This window comes from Cupressus sempervirens, chromosome 7 (genome assembly GCF_028749045.1).
Source record: "Cupressus sempervirens isolate cs-2001-9-10 chromosome 7, ASM2874904v1, whole genome shotgun sequence".
Taxonomy (NCBI): domain Eukaryota; kingdom Viridiplantae; phylum Streptophyta; class Pinopsida; order Cupressales; family Cupressaceae; genus Cupressus; species Cupressus sempervirens.
The window spans coordinates 840,916,218-840,934,179 of record NC_143124.1 but is presented as its reverse complement, the minus strand read 5'-3'; the positions used below and the strand labels follow the sequence as shown (position 1 = coordinate 840,934,179).

General features: G+C 32.7%; 1 pseudogene; it reads left to right on the top strand.

Moving 5' to 3' along the window:
* Positions 1 to 16,830, top strand: part of LOC149550013 (MAP3K epsilon protein kinase 1-like) — an 80,017-nt pseudogene extending 63,187 nt beyond the window's left edge.
* Positions 16,831 to 17,962: the final 1,132 nt, after the last annotated feature.

Genomic DNA, 17,962 nt, shown 5'->3' with positions numbered 1-17,962 from the left:
AAAGTCAACTATTAGTAGGGGACCTATTTCAAATAACTTGTAGATGAATTTTATCAACTATAATCACCAGTTCTCATTCTTACTAGCATCCCTTTTACAAACCCATAGACCCTACCAATTTTATTGAAGCACTTCCTTAACTCCTTGAATTAAAAGAAACAATAAAATCAATATACAACCCATCCAACTAGCATTCAATCAATTAAACCTTATTTAACTGATCTCTAAGTAAACAAGCTTATAAATAGGAGATAGAAATTAACAACACAAATATAGTGTAAATTCCCTTTTTGTATTATCCTTTGAAAAAGAATGATACAATAACTAATAGAAACTCAATGAAACTTAGAACATCTTGTTGATTTTGTCATTGCGATGAAAATATCAAAAAATTACAAATCTTTCAAGTAAACTGATAAAAATACACATAAGTAGACCGACATTACTTTTTGATTAGAACAAAAACATACAAAATTCTTAGACCCTTTCTCTAACCTTGGGATCTTACTTATGGTGAGATGCAACAAGCTTCAAGTATAGAGAAAATGACAGCTGTCTCTAAAAGATATTTACATTTGTTGTTGTCATAAAAGACAAAAATTGTGCAACAAATAAGCTTTACATCATAATATTCTTTTTGTAGGACCACTTTCTATTACACTTTCAAATGCTACAAATTTCATGATTGCCCCTTTTGCTATTCTGACTCTTCGAAATATGTAGCCATTAGGTTTGTTATTGATGTGTCTAGCTTTGATTGCTGCATATTTACTTCAATTTGAGGCTCTCCATTTTCATCATCATTCACTATTAAAACAATAGTTACACCTGTGTGCTCAGTTTCCACATCATCAACTCAAACTTTTGTACTAGCAATTATGATTGGTTGCTATGTTTTGTCCTCTTCTTCCTTTTGATCTCTTGATGATGTGTTAATAATTTGTACCTCATCTTGTTCTATCTCATCATCATCAGTTTCAGCTTCTTCCAACTACTCTCCCTGAGTGATATCTGCCATCCACTTGTCAAAAAGTGTGTCATCTAGCCAATTAAATTGTAGAATATCTTTTTGTTTCTTAATCACATATTCAGCAATTTTGTCAATGTCAACAAAATCTCTTCTTAAAGAATCAAATAATAATTGTGCTTTTACAATTTCTTCAGTTGTGGCTACCTACCATGCATTTCCTTTCTCATTAATGACTCTATTCATTCTCAAACAGAATAGGCCATTCAATTCTTGGGTCCATTCCTCTTTATTTTTCAATATGTTCTTTCTATCTATAGCATGTGGGAATAAATCAAATTTGACACTTTTATATTTGTAAAAATAATTAACAATCATCCTTTGTATCTCAACTCTCCTATCATCAAAATTTGAGAGATCATGTACAATATCATAATTTTTCTCAATATGTTGATTAGATGAATTGATTATAGAAAAACATAAAAAGGTAATATCTTTACTCCTCTTAATCCATTTATTCACAATTGATTTTAAGGTTTGATCACTTGCCTTTATCTCATCTCATACATTTATTGTTTTTGCCAATTGCTAATAAAATGAGGGCTAATAAACTTTATTAACCAAATACATGAGGGCTTTCTTCAGCTTATCCTCATATTGAATTTCCAGTTCCACGTGTAATTCCCATAGTTTACTTTTTTCCTCTTCAAAGTCCTCTACAGTGTAATATTGTGGCCTCTATGGTGTATCTGGTATCTCAATGAGAGGAGTGGATTTAAAAGGCTCCACTAGTGAGCGAGGATGAGAAATTCTTGGCCTGGTGGGTATTCCCATCACTTTATTTTCAAGTTTAATTCTCTTTTGAACTTCTTTATTGTATGCCTCCAAGACTTTCTCATATTTTTCTTGTAGCTCCTGCCTTTCCCTTTTGTCTCTTTGAGTTGTGACATAGATGAGGTTGGATGATCCAATACCTAGCTCTGCAGCTTCTTCAATAGTAGTTTCTTCAACTCTTTTGATGATGAGGTTGCCTATCAACCTGGTATTATTAGGTTGGGAAGAGACAATCCTAGATCCTTTCCTTACTAACTAAATAATCAAGGTTGCCTAGTCCTCACTAAATTTAGCACCTCTTTCTTCCCTAGGTTTTCTATACTCATTCTAGCTGTAACAAAATTAAAAACCAAAGCATCTGCTATATCCCAATTGGATAGCAGCAAAACACTAGATGCTTTTACCATTTGTCTCCCCTCTTTAGGGGTCAAGTTTTGGAATTCCTACACCATCTCTTCTTTTATCTGATTATGCACATTTGCCTCCTCCATTTTAGGATGCTCTATTTTTAGCTTATTGCATCTTTCTTCAAACTTTCTCATGTTTATCCTCTAGGAAAATTGGTAGAAGGCTCTAGTTTTGACAAAATAGTCATCAGATATGAATTCATGACTGGCCTATTCAATCACAGGATCCAGTTCCTTTCCTCTATAGTCTACCACTATTAATTCAAGGCTTGGCATGGGAGGTTCTTGAGGATTCCTCTCTTCTAACTCTGCCTACGTAATGAATACTCCCCCTTGGGATTCTAACTGCTCCATCTGCTCCAGGTGTATCATTTGTTCATCTCCCAGTTGCAGTGGGGACTGAGTACATGAATATTCCTCAATTTGAGGAGCTTGCTCCCTTATTATTTTCTACCTCTTAGGTGAGGGCTCATCAAGTCTTTCCTCAACCACAACCCTGGTTGACCCTACTATCTATTTACTTTTATCTATAGAGGCCCTTTTATTTTGAATTATACTAGAGCCATGTCTCCTTTGAACAATTAATTTCCCTGATCCTCTGTAGGGGTAAAAAATAGTTTCCTCATGACCTCTTTGGCCTTTTCTAGAAATTTATTAATAAAGAATAATTTCTTTTCATTCATGACTTCTATGATTTCAAAAAAGATAGTCATGAGTTTATTTAGCTTATTTTCCTCTGCTTTGGCACTAGCTTGAGGTTTGCAGTTGTCATCAAAACAATGAATAAATTCCAAAACCCTAGAATACACTCTTCACTTTTCCTTTTTTATCTCCTGCTCTTGTAGAGAGAACTCATTCCTTATTATGTCCTTAGGGAAATAAAATTGGTGATCCTTTGCACAAACCTTAGCCCTTTTCCTGAATATCTCAAAAAATCCCTTACTATCACAAAAATGAGGATGAGAGATGACCATCTTGTATTGGTCTAGGAATTTGTACAAAACTAACCAACCACCTTTGGTGATTATGAAATGGTGGGCAACTGTACAAGTGGGGAAAAGAGAGCCTTTGTTTCTTCTAGCCAACTGTGCTTCCTCCAGTCCTCCTATCTGCCACAACATCTCTGCAATTCCTACCTTCAAAGACACCTGGTAGGGTAGTACATGGGGAGTCCCTTGGAAACCATATACCCCAAAGACTATTGAAATAGGGTATGGTATGATATCAACCCAATTATGGGACACTTTTAAATCATATGGATTATCCATAGGTCTAATTAAATTCATTAGTGCCTTGGGGATTCTGGGATTGTCCCTTAATAAGAGGCATCTTAACCTAGATGCAAAATATCTATCAAACCTAACAAAACTAGCATCCTGTGCATCCCAGGTCATGTCTATGCTCCACAATTGGATAGGTAAATTTTCTTCTTCATATTTTTTATTCTAAACCATTTCCTTTTCAAAATATGTAACTACTTTAAAAATAAACATGTGCATTAATAGTGAATAATGACCAAAAGTCTTATCCACCTTGCTCTTTGCAATTCCAACTAACCTTACATGGATCTCTTTAGCAATATAAGATGCAAAGTCAAAAATAATATCCACACCAAAACAAGAGATTTGAGCCATCATATACATAAATTTTATAGGCATAAAATTCTTCTCATCCTCACCAAAAACTCTACATAGAATCATATATATTTCCATGGCCCTGAAAGTGAAAAATTCCTTCTTAAAAGGTTCTTTTTTAGATGTTGTAACTACTAGAAAATTTCCAATTAAACCCAAGTTTGCCCTTAGTGCACCCTGCCTGACCCTATCCCTCTTAGATAAAGATTTTCTCTCTAGCCTTGGCAAGTCAATGGGTACATGGTAATCTGAAAAAGGTTCTAAACTAAAAACCTCCCAAATTTCTTCAGAATTTATTTGCAGTAGGCATTCCCCATGTACTCTTCTTACTATCCTAGTTGTTGGGTCATAATTTTGGGCAATGGCCATGAGTAGGTCAACATCCATAAAAACACTAGGGACCACTAGTTTTCCTAGATCAAAATTCCAAATATTTCCATGGGGAGAAAATAGTTTCCTTTTTGAGAACTATTTCTTAAAGAGATAAATCCCTATTTTGGTTGTAATTGCATCCCTAACCTAATTTCCTCTATCATACAGGTCGTCAACAATCTTAAGCCTAGGGTTTGAAAGAATTAACTTTTTTACCTAGGTAGACTCGTTTGTAGATTTGGGCAATAGTTCAAGAAAATCATAATGTATATTTTTTCTCACATAATCTACCATTCTCAAGAATACTTTATTGGGAGGCATATTGGATAAAATTTACAAAGTACTAGAATACTTCTATGAATATAATGGCTTGAGAAACTTACTTGGCTCCTTGTTACTCTTTCACTTCAATTCTACACACATTGTGAATACTGGAAGCTTCGTCACACCTTAATCACACTAGGAACAATTCTTTAGCTAATTCTTAGCTCTTTGCAGTTCAGTAATTCATTTGCATAGAGAATAAATGGTGACATCTTGCAATATATCTCTGGTTCTAGTTTTCACAGGGAGCTTTCAATTTTCATAAATGAATTTTAAGGAGAAACAAAGTGGTATGCCACTTTCTAATTTTGAAAGAACACTATTGATTTTAAAAATCTAATGATTCAGGAATAAAATTGCACATGATTTACTTTTAATCTGCCAAGTTGGTAGTCAATCCAATCAGATTTCTCCACATAAGCTTCTTCTTCCACATAAGTTGCTGACTCATTTTGAACCCACTAGCACTCAAGGACGTGTCTCACTCTCACTATGTTGCTATGTGTAAACATTGAGCATGTCATGTATGGTAGATAGCGACAGTCATTGATGTTTCTTTAATCTGACGGTGCATATTCTATAAGTATTTTAATGCAACTATGGTGGGTCCTTTCCATTTCCCTTTGGTCACCATGTCGCATGTAATAAACATCAAGAAAGTCCCTATAGAAACATGATGACCATCATAGATCTTAAAATGATCTAATAATGTCAATCAACCTGATTCTATTTCCAAGTGTGAGTCCATGCAACCTGTGACATCAGTTTACCTTTACACGCTAGCAAAATTATTTAATACAACAAACCTTGTTGGCATCACTTTTCAAAAATAAGTCCTGCCATGTCTTCCTTTTTTAGGAGGTCACTATGTTGTTATTGGTGAAGAGCCCACAAGTTCTGCTGGCAACATAGTGACCACCATTGTTCCTGAAAAAACCTAGTATCATGCAAATAACACATGATTTCAATATGACACTTTATCTACCATAGTTCTAACACATCTGACAGTTTTTCATGGTCACAGTTCATTAATGATGACCATAACTTGCGGCATTGTAAAACACTTTTTGGCCTACTGTGTTTTCATTTTGTGAGAAGTCACCATGTCACTATCGAAAAAAGGCTTGCAACTTTGGGTGGTGACATAGTGACCACCATTGATCAAGAAAAGATCAGATGACATGAGATATCCTTATTAAAACCTTTCTTATGTCAAGTGGGTCCCAATTTTGATAATCTCTTGGTTTCCATATTACATGATTAAAATGACTACAAGTTTCTATAACGATGTGATGACCACTATAGATCTTAAAAAATCTGACAACAAATTTTTTTTTGGGTGAATAATGAAACTAATTGAAAACCTTTTAAAAGGCACCCAAAATAATATATAACATTTCAAAATGATTTACCTGCTTAACCTTAAAATAAAAGTAAACAACCTAAAAGGGCTTACTTAGGGCACAAATTTTGTTTAATTAGGGTTTCAGTTAGGGCTAAACTTTTGAAAGTAACTAAACCCTAATTTTCTCATTAAAAAGCTAGGAAAATTCATAAAATGACATGACTATAAAATATGAGATAAAAACATGACCAACAGATCTCATCATACAATAGTTACCATTGCATCAGAGCTTTCCTTTAAATTCTTTACGATCTTACAATAGCCAGCTTACCTTTACTAGCATAGAATCTTATCTAATTTTCCTTTGGCTTACGATACTATTATTGTAGTTTAGATTACTATTTCATGAATTTGGTAGTCATCCTTCTCACCTCTACAATGTTATGAGAACTGCCACTTCTCTTTATTGTGGCATCAACGACATCTACTTTCATCTTTGTGATCTCCCAATATATTGCTTGTTGTATCATCGTAACACCATTTTGATACACTTAAGATCTTACAAAACATTGTCTATCACAATATCAGAGAATGAGATCCATTAGATTATAGGCTTATCCAAAGACATCTTTGGCCCCATCAGCTTGACGTGGCATCTACCTTGAATGTATTATAGTTATGACGAATTAGGATGGAACACATGTCACTTTTCTGACTTTAATTGGCAACTTTCTTTGTAATTACTACTTTATGATCTTATGATCATCATTTCCTGTAGTATCATGATCCTTAAATTTTTTTTCCCAATCTTACAACTAGAGCTTTTAGCATAACATCAGAACACCTTATACAAACCATTATGATGCCTCAATCACCTTTCTATCTTAGGATTGACACCTTCTAGCTTCTTCCTTGTATTCATACTTCTATGATCCTACAACAAGTAGTGATCGCATGGTTATGACCTTTTCTTTCTACATCTACAATCCCATGACTACCATTTTTCATAACATCACCCACCATGACTTAAAACCTTCCATCAAAAACTTACGATGTCACAATACAAAGGGAAATCTTAAGATTGGGAACCCTTTCTTTTTTACTTATGATACCATGACCATGGCACATCTTAAGATTAGGGAACTTAAAACATGACTCTACAATCCTCCTCTAAAATTTGTGTCATAACATCAAGAGCAAGAAAATGTGAGCTTGCAACTAAACACCAAAGCTATGATCCTAAGATTGGAGCCCTATGATTTGGAAGATATACAATATCCTACCTAAAAATACTTAGGATAAGGGAAAAAAGGTTGCAATTTAGATGAAATTTTTTAATGGAAAGATAAAACACAACCTTAGTATACCCAAATAAAACCCTAGGGAAAGATTTTCACTATTTTAACTGAGGTAAAAAGATTTGGCTAGGGTTCTTTTGACAATTGAAAATAAATGAGGCATAAAATGAAAAACCAATTTTAGATCATTTTCACAATAAGGATAAAAATATTAGTAGAGTGAAAATGAGAGCTATTAGGATTCTAAATTGGAAGATATGTACAAGTATAAAATTGTGTTACAAAATACATCCAGTTGTGTGCCAGTTGGGATGCATAAATGAACATTTAAATCTAATTATTAGCCACAATATTCTCTATGGGTGAGATCAAATGATAAATAAATGAGTTTCATGGGGAAAAACCAAGTTCAAACCCTAAAGATTTTTTGGTGTATAGAATTGAGTAAAAAAGAGCATCCAATCCTATATGACTTGTTAGCTTCCATGGACTAGCTAGGACTCTAAATAAGAAAGCTTCTTGTGCACAGTTGGCATGCTCTATTACTAAACTTACAACCCTTATTGTGATATTTTTTTCCCTAGGATCCATGTGATACTTTTCTAATAGTAGGCTCCCTTTGGTAAAAAGGTTTAAATGAGGTCAAAAGTTAGTTTCTAAGGGAAGTTAGGAATTTTGTGTGTTGGCGGAAGTTGAAATAAATGTATATATGTTGTAAAATTTTGGACAAGAGTAATAACAATATAAAGTTAGTATTTTACTTACTTCTTCCTTTTCTATTTAATTTATAGTCTTTTAGAAGAAATTTTCATTGTGATTATCTTTGTGTTTTGTTCAAACTCCTATTGGAGAAGATAAGGGGAGTATTCCTCTATAAATTGCTCATTTGATTCTTCAACTTTCATTGAGAAATGATAAAGAACTCTCAATTTTTGTAGGGGTTGTCTAAACCTACAACTAGTGTATCAGTCACCTTAGAAATATAAATTTTTGCTCACTATAAAACCTAGCTAGAGATTCGTAGGGTAGGTAGGTGATATATGTGTTATGCACATATGTGGCATGTGGCTCAAGGGCAATTCCATGGAATGCGTATGTGGCTTACGGTTGATTCAATGGAATGGACACGTTGTATAGATGGGTTAGGGGGTTGCATTTATGTTGCAACTTAGTGCTGACAAAAAGTCATTCTAAAAATATTGGTGCAACAAATTGTATTGCTCAATTGTGACAATGGTTAGAGTTTTCTTAGGGTGTTATTAATGTTATTTTTGCATAGATTTTTGTGGTTTTAAGGGTAAATTTTTACCAACTCATCTTTTTTTGTTCCCCCATAACCCTTACTGATCTGCTCTCAATCAATTAAAACTATTTGTGTTATTGCACCCTTGTCCTCCAAGTGTCCCTATTACACCTTCTTTGATAAGGTCACTCCAACCGATCCCTAAGTTTTAGGATGTATTCATAATGCTAAAAATTCCCTCTTGGAATTTTTCAAGGAATTCAATCCACTACTTCAGTTTACTTCTATCCACCATCCAAACTGTGTGGATCGAGCATGTCTTCAAGTACCCTTATCTAGACAACTTTTTCAACTCTGTGTCTAAAAATTCCAAAGGGGCCTACTAATGTGGTTGTATATTCCTCTATATATTGATGGTGTTGAACTTTTCTTGCAATGATAGACATGAGCTCACTGCAAAGGGCTCATATGTTTGACACCCCTTTAAACAAATAATGATATATAAAAAGAAAAATGAAAAACCTCTCACGTAGATCTCCCCATACTGTCTTTAATAGCAAATGGTTCCACAAAAAAATTCTACGCACAATCCAAGCAATTACACAATGGATGTTTCTTAAAGTGTATTTTTTTCTAGAAAAAGACTTACACAATTGTGGAGTTATATATGACCTTGAAGAACAACTATAAAGTATAATCTTGCATTATCTTCTCCTAATCCGTCAGTAGGTCTAGAGCCTTCAATAATCCACCTCCCTTCAACATACTCAAGGACTGCTTAACATAAAGTGGTCATGGAATAATAATCATTATCTATTGTATAGAAATTGCTATCAAATTATTCTATAGAGATTAATGGCAAGTAATCTACATAACTAGAGACTACTATATTTACATCAATTTTATAAGTATTTTTAATGTAATTCCTTTGGGGAAAGTAGCCTTTACTTACAATGCTTTGGATTGCTCTACAAACCTCTCCATTTTCTCCCCACTCTATTCAATAATTTACAGCATATTTTCATAAAAAAATGTGTGAATGACCTTTCCAAAGATGTCCACTTGACTAGACAAGGCTAACTCAAAAATGCTATCATCAATTCATACTACCATAAAGGCTAGTCCAAAGGATATAATCTCCATTATAGGAGTCTCTAGAAGAGATAACTCTTCAAACTCTCCATGATCATGCAAAAAATTTGGTTTAGGAGCACATATCACCAACTATAGAAACCACATGAAGGATAGAGACCCTTATAGCTTGTCCACACATTCAAGAGGTCAAAGTTATGTTAATGAATAAGATAAAGTATGGTTTGCATGTTTCTGACCCAATTGTGAGACCTACTCCTAGGATTTGGCATTTATAAGCCACTAGGTCAACTATGGTCAAAGGTCCAATAAGAGACAGATTTTAGGATATTAGACTATTTTAGTCTTTTTACTTCATATTGGTATTTATGAGGACTTTGGGACTCATAATGAGCAAAGTTGCTCTTTAAACGAAAAATTGCAACAAAATGCAAAAGTTGTTTAAAAGTTGTATTTTGACAAACCTTTTGTAATCAACCCTCCAATGGCTATGGAGTTTGAAAAAACTACACCTAACCATTGGGGAAGGCCTTCAAATAGCCCTACTAGGCGGGTGGAAGGAAGAGATATGTAATTGCTCATTTGAATCAATTAAAATATCTTACTTTCTTGCAAAAATCTATTGTTTCAAAGGTTATATGGACGTGTATAGACCAAGACAAGGGAAGTTTTAGATTTCTTGGAGAATAATATGTCAAATTCATTTGGTTTGGTGACTAGATCTATCCTAAAACTAAAGTTATAACAAATTTGGTCTCTGTTGCTCTGGTTTTTCCTCTTAACATAGGGTTTTGGATTGTTTTTTGATTTGTAGGCATTTCCACCATGGGAATTTAATGGCCTTTGGTAGAATACTAGGTTGGAATATTCCTTTCAAGATTATGTAATTTTTTTCTGTCCTTGCAAGCAGGGAAGAGAAACAATGAGCCCTAGGTGTATTTCCCTATGTATACACCATTCATAAAGATGTTATCCGACCTATAACTTATCAAGGTTTTGTAGCCAAAAGATAAAGCTCTAGATTAACCTCCTTAATAGTCTCTTAAATTCCTAATTGGTTTTGACAAAAGAAGTCACCAATTTCTAGTACTTTCTTTGTATTTGGAGGCCAAATTGTTGACAATTAGCTAATGAAGATATGTAATTATTCTCATTTATGGCAATACATGATGTACATGCTTATAGAAAATCTCAAAAATAAAGATATTTAGCTTTTGGTACTCAAAAAATTATCTAAGTATGAATTTGGTTTACAGTAGTGTATTGTTTTGTATGTAACTTGTTATAGACGTCATATTATGACTAGTGAAGATAGATGAAGATAGTATACATGTTGATGATGATATGTATAACCTTGGACATCAGTACAAATTGTATGGAAAAGAGATATATGTGTTTTAATAGTGAAACAAGACAATGGAATTAAGGGAAAGGAATTATTTTATTTACAAAATAATTACTTGATCAATTAGGGCCAACATCCTAGATGTTTACTATAAGTTAGAAAAGTATATTATGATCTTAGCTGTGTAAAGGCATGGTATTTAGGAAAAGGACATCTTGTGAAGAGAAGTGCAGTATTGTGTGCTATTGTGATATGCGAACTTTCTATAAAGCAATATATGCAAAGTTTTGAGAAGTTATTTTTGTGATTCGAAATCAAGATGAACATCAAAGATCAGTCAAGAAAGAAGTTACAACACTTATGTTCTAGAGGACTAATTACTTGTTTGGGCAATGAGCTCTTCTTGTAATTGGAAATGCATGTTTGGGAAGTGGGCCCATCTTGCATCTACTATACTACAACTCCTAATAGGGTTGGAATCTCCTAATAGGGACTCTCTATATTGAAGTTTCTCATTGACTCCTAAACGGGTCCATCCTCTAACAAGGAACATATATATCAGTATATTATCTAGTGGGTATCATCTCCACCAGGGTTTTCCCTAGGCCAGGGTTTCCCTAGTTAACAAAATATGGTGTTATGAGTTATCTTTGTGCATGGTTACTATTACTATTCAACATTACTTTGTTACTTTCTTATGTATGGTTCAAAGTAATAAGAAATATTCAGTTGGTGACTAAAGCTTGTAAATTACTTATTCACCTCACCTTCACCAATAATTCCTATTTCTAACACTAATTAGCCCTCTAGCCCTGAACAACATTCTAGTTTTGGACCCATTGCATTGGCTACCTAGTATTCATAATTTGGGCCATGAAACAACTCCAAAAAGGGTACCTAAATCAAATTTTGGTTTTCTAGTATCCTCTTAGGAAACAAGGTTAAGTCCTTTTTTTACTACATTGGGCTAAAGTGATCAAGAGTCCCTATGAAGCATCTACCATCCAACCTCAACATCAATTTAATCTGATGTACAGATGAAGTCCAATGGGTCATGAAAATACCCTTTCCATGTTTAGTATCCTAGTTGGCTCTATGGTGATGCCCAACCTATCATGGTGTTGATTGTACCTTGTTCCTTCATTTTAAGCCTAAATTGCACTGTATAGGTTTGTAAGAAGTAATTCTAGAGAGTGGCAGGATAGCTAGTTAGCATATACATTATGCATGTACATGTTTACATGGTGTGTGGCTTAGGATCAATGGTATGGAATGGGCATATTGTATAGATGGACTAGGGGGTTGCATTTATTACTAGCATGCTTGATAGATGAGTTTGAAATTTTGAAATAGAAGAAGACTTGAATGTTAATTGTTATTGTAATCCAAGGAATAGGTCCAAATATTTTCAATGATTATCTATATACTCTTGTCAAGAAATAAGGTTATTCTTTGTAAAATAATAGTTAATCTTCAGAGCCACCCAAATGAAACATACAATATGTTCATATTTTTGTTTTAACAATCCACATATCCAATGAGAAATCATATCATTAAAAGATTCATTATGGTATTTATATAGGTATGAAATTTTGTCAATTACAATCTTCCATAGAAAGAAAAGAAGTTACCAATTGCCTAGTTTGGATAATTTTGTTGAATGGGATCTATGTTGTAGTGGAGAAGGAACACTTCCGAGAAATGCAAGTAACACTTCAAAACCAACAAAGAAAAACAAAGTTAGATGGTACTTTTTAATTCTATAAAGGCCATTTAATCCTAGTATTAACATAAATTAGATCAAGTTTCAATGACCATAAAAAAATTGGCTTTAGAAAACTTTCATTAATTCTTGGAAATTTTTGAAAAAATTAAATTGAAACCTAAGGTAATATGAATATTTGAACTTAGTTATCAAATCTTATTTTACTAGCTGCGTACTAGCAAGACAAACTAGAATAGTTTTTTGAATGGGTTGTTGCATATATGCAACCATAATACTATGATGTTTATTAAGCTTGGGACACTTCTAGCATTTTCCATGCCCAACCCTTAGCTGGTTAGATAAAAGATGGTTGTGTAATTGTTTTTAACTTAGCATATTTATTTTTTAACTTAGAAAAAGACTATAATTATGGTATTCATTCCATTCTTAAATCATAATATATGTTATGTATAGAGCTCTCCTACACTTTAAATGATTTCATGAAGTTCATCTAAAGATCCATTTACTAAGAAATTAGTGACAACCTAAGGAGAACACGTTACTAAAAATCATGTACAAAATGTCCAAGATAACCAAGAACAAGAATAAGTATCAAAAGAATGTTATATGTTCCATGTTGAAGTCCATACAATTGATATCACTAACAAGAGAGCATAAAGGTTCTCTAAACCTTTTAGTGGATGATTAGTTGATGAGTTTAGCATTAATAGATTTTAAAAATCAATAAAAGAAAGCCCAAAAAATGTATTAAGTGTCACATGTAATCAAGGGTATGTACAAGAAAAAATTACATTGAGAATGCTCAGTCTACTAACACAATGCTTTTGTCTTGTGTTCCAAAAAGACATTAATGATTTTTTATGTGAATATATATGTTGTTTAAAGTGTAACTTTTCATAGAGTCACAATTGTTTGTTTCGTGCCTCTTTAGTGACACTTCTACAAACATTCCTAGCTAAAGATTATCACCATGATCCTCTAACAAATCATTATCTCCTAACCTAGTTATCATCTTAAAAATCTATTTTGATCATCATGAAGATTCAAAGAGCATATGATTATGTATTTAACGGATCACATTAGAACCAAGTAGCTTCATTGTCTCATCTTAGTTAGTTGAACTTTAAGATTCAAAGAGGACTATAAGCTACATACAAATAGGAATACCAAAAATTCAAATATCATTTTCTAATCATTAAGAATACTATGCATTTCAAGAAAAACATTAAATATTCCTTGCATTGAGAAAATTTTCAATAGAATTAAATGCAAATATCAAATGGAAGAATGTGTAGACCTAATTAGAAAAGCATGAATAGAAACCATGATGCATTTTCATTAGGACTAGCAATATGTGAAGCTGATGGATACTGGTAAAAATGGTCAAACCATCACACTTATAGCTAACATATATCTAAGACTAGAGAAGTTTGTGAAGAATGAATGATGTTCTCATATTTTTTAGTTATCTCTGTACACTTTATTCTTGTTTTCTGAAAAGAAAGTAGAAGAGTGCAATTAATGATGTTGAAATAAGAAAGTTTGACATTTGGAAATATTTTTGTATCCAAATCTTCATCTAATTTTTCACTATATAGTTTACAACACCTTTGAAAATGTGTTCATCATTAAATAAATGATTGTGGAATAAATGTCTTTGTAATATGTAAAGCTTTAATTCATATGAACTCAACAATATGAGACAGTATCCTATAGAATGCAACAGTATAAAGAGAAGGTGTCATCAACAGAGGTAGAATGGATTTGAATTTGCTATATCACCACCATATGGAGAAGTGAAAATACATCAGGTACATGTGATGCTAGAGATGAAGAACATTCAAAAGTGGAAGATGAATAACATGCAAAGAAAATGGATAAGTAGCACTTTGGTATATCATTACAAGAAAATTATTAGAGGTGGCAGTAGAAGTATTAAAGTGTCCTTAATTTTGAGGTAGCAAATGCAACATCAAAATAAAAATATATATTGTCTACCTTCTAGCAAGCATGGAAACCAACACAGATTGCATCATATATTAGAGGATGAAACATATTTGAAATTTGAGGATGATATTTTTCTAAGCATGGGCTCTAATTCATGAATTGTGAAATGAAAACCCCATGTTAAAGAGAAAAGAATTAATTATATTGTAATCACCATATGCTTGAGTACCTAAAATTTCTTGTACTAATCATCGTTTGATAATTTGTATCTTTAGAAAACCAATAGTCTTATTTAGTTAGCAATCTCCCTTCTTAGTCTATTATGCTTCATATTGACCTTGATCATTCTTGACACCAACATGTATCACTCATGATTATCTAATATCATGAAAATAACCATAGAATAGAGGATGATGCAGGCTCTTTTATATTCAATTTATAAAAAAAAATATCATGAACTATAAAGAAGTGTTACATGCGACATTATTGATAGGGAGAGTGACCAAGCCTTAACACGAGGTATTATTGGCTATTCCTAATAAACTAGTAATTAATTCAAAATTTTATCAACCAAGATTTGCTTTAGAAGAAAAACCAAAATGTGTTGTAGAATTATTGGGACAACTTTGTTAAATGCCAAGACTCTAGATGAAATGGTTATTTTCAAAAAGCAAGACTCTCCAACATCCAATGGAAATTTGGAGATGAATGCAAAAGTTCTTCCTACAGAGAAATGTGTTTTCATCACATTATTATAAAGCTATATAAAATAGTATCAATGTTGATAGCTATTAGCAAAATATTGTATAATCAAAGCTTCCAAAGGAGGCTTAAAATGCAACATCATCTTTAATACTAAATAGGTATAGTGATATAGTTGTAGATGGCTCCTTGGATGACTTATTTGGAGAACCTCTAAAGAGTCACCAAGAATTGAAAAATTGTAGAAAAATCTAGCTTATCTACTACACCTTCTTCTCAGATGAATTTGGGTTGTTCAAATTTATCTTAATATTGGAAAAATGATCTAGCAGAAAAATTGAGAGAAAGGATGGCTTAGAAGCAAATAGATGGCAGAGGAGAAAGGAAAAATGGAAATGCCTTATTTTCTTTGATGATGGATGTTGTTAAAGAGGATGGCATTAGAATAGGCAACTTGGTTTTGTGGGAAAATGGGAACCCACAAATATTTTCCCTATATAGGTTGCAGAAGTAAGCAGATTGATTATCCTATTGAAACCAAAATAATTAGAGGATATGTTTGTGTTAGTATGCCAAAAACTTGTTGCAATATTTTAGGTTGTCTTGATCATAAAATAATTTTTTTAGTCAACATGGGTTAACACAATTAATGGAAATGCTTAAGGTGACTAATGCTTGTGTTATAACTTTTGTGCTACAAATTCTTAATTATCTCATTAAACACAATGCAGCTTTCCAAGAGAATACTTTCCTTATTAGTCTTATTCAAATTATCATGAATTTTTGTCAACCTGACAACTCAAGAGAAATCCATATGCAACCAACATATATTGTACAATAGTTGTGCCAAACAAGTCCACTGACCTTACAAATGTTCATTGCATGTGAGATGTTTCTTGTTTTATTTCGGTTTTAAGAAATAGATTATGCAAAGTATAGGAAAATGATAAATCTGGAAATTGATGGCATGTGGAAAATATTCAAGCTTTAGAGTTCTACTCCCAGTAATGATTTCCATCAAACAGTTTCTAAGAATGACATACTAATTAGTCTTGTTAATACCCTTCCCATCTTGAATGAAGCAACACAAATTGAATCTATGGTTGGTGTTGGTGCAACTTCTTTTATAATAGATGGTGTTACACAACAATCATGGTCATTTCCACTTACCCTTTGCATCATGTTTTGGGATATCATGATGTAGCTAAGCCAACATCTAGTCAACTAGATCCTATTAAAGTTTAGGTCTAGCTCTCTTGACCACCGCCATATGCCAACATTAACTCTAGAGCCTTCATAAATTTTAATATCATAGTCTCAAAGGTTATATTTATGTCATTTTGATTCAATAAATAGCCTAGGTGAAGCAGAGAAGTCTCGTTCAACATTAGGAGTATTAAAACCTTTAGTATTTACTAATTCATTAGAACCTACAAAAATTGTTTTGTCTTTGATAGAAAAAGAACCATTATTGCGTTTGTCTAAGGATCGTAACCAATTTTAATTGGGGCATCATGAGTTTTCTTTCTTCGATTTTGATATAGTAAGGAAACACTAGGGAATACTATCAACACAAATATTTAGCATAAATTGAGCATACCTTCTCATAATAGCCTAATGATAAAAATTAGGTAAGAATGATTTGACCTTTCAAAAATTTCATAGGTTAAAAACTCAAACTTTGAATTCCCAGTATCATGCAACTTGGTGTAAATTTTAGGTGAAGTTAGGCTACAAGTCTAGGCTTGAAAAAAGGACATCCACCTCCACACTCAATTACTAATGACTAGGACTAGGAGATTTTAATTTTCTCTAATTCTCCCTAATTGTAGTTATATTTGAGAGAAATGGAGGAGGTGTTAAGATAAGCTTTGAATGACACACTGGTCAACATATTCCCCATAAGAAATCTCCATAGTTCATCTTAAACATCTCTACCATTTTGGAATTCTTCCAAATACAATAGATTGAAAGAAAAAAATAGGGTGAAAAAATATAGAAATGACAAAAAAGGTTAACTAACAACTTCTTGTAGGAATATCTTTGCACTTTGTAGAGGATGCTAAATATGGAAAATTACAAGAAATTAGTCATGGCCTTCAAATAAGATTTTGATTGGAAAATAAGGAGAATGTTCAGAAAAAATCATTTATGTTAAATAAGCCTGACAAAATAGACATGGATAATATTATGAAAAAGGTATTTCTCTTTCCATTTGTCATTTATGGCATTTTGCTACTATCACCATATTTTGGTGTTTTGATTTGAGACTTTGGGTTGTTAAAAAGACCAAATGTACAGAGGATAAATATCATGTAACATCTAATTACAAAGAAAAAATTAAATACAAGTTCTGATACATGGCTACACTGCTAAGTATTTCATGTTAGACCATAGTACATTGCACTTAGGATACCTTATCTCTTGTCTCTTTACTGCTCTTCAATTACTTTTGAACCTAAATGTTGTTCCTCCTATATTATGGATCAGTTTAGTTTGACAATACTAGGAGAAGAGTTGCACCTGAGGTATAAACAAATAGTTTTATAATATCAAATCTTCCATAGAAAGGACTCTATAAACATGAATTTTATCACTACAATAATAAATTCATCTTTTGAACTTATAAACATAGCCACAAAACCACTATATTTGGATTTTCATTTTCTTTATCTCCAAAACTACATTTAACTCAAGCAGAAAATAAATAATAAAGAAGCCACAAA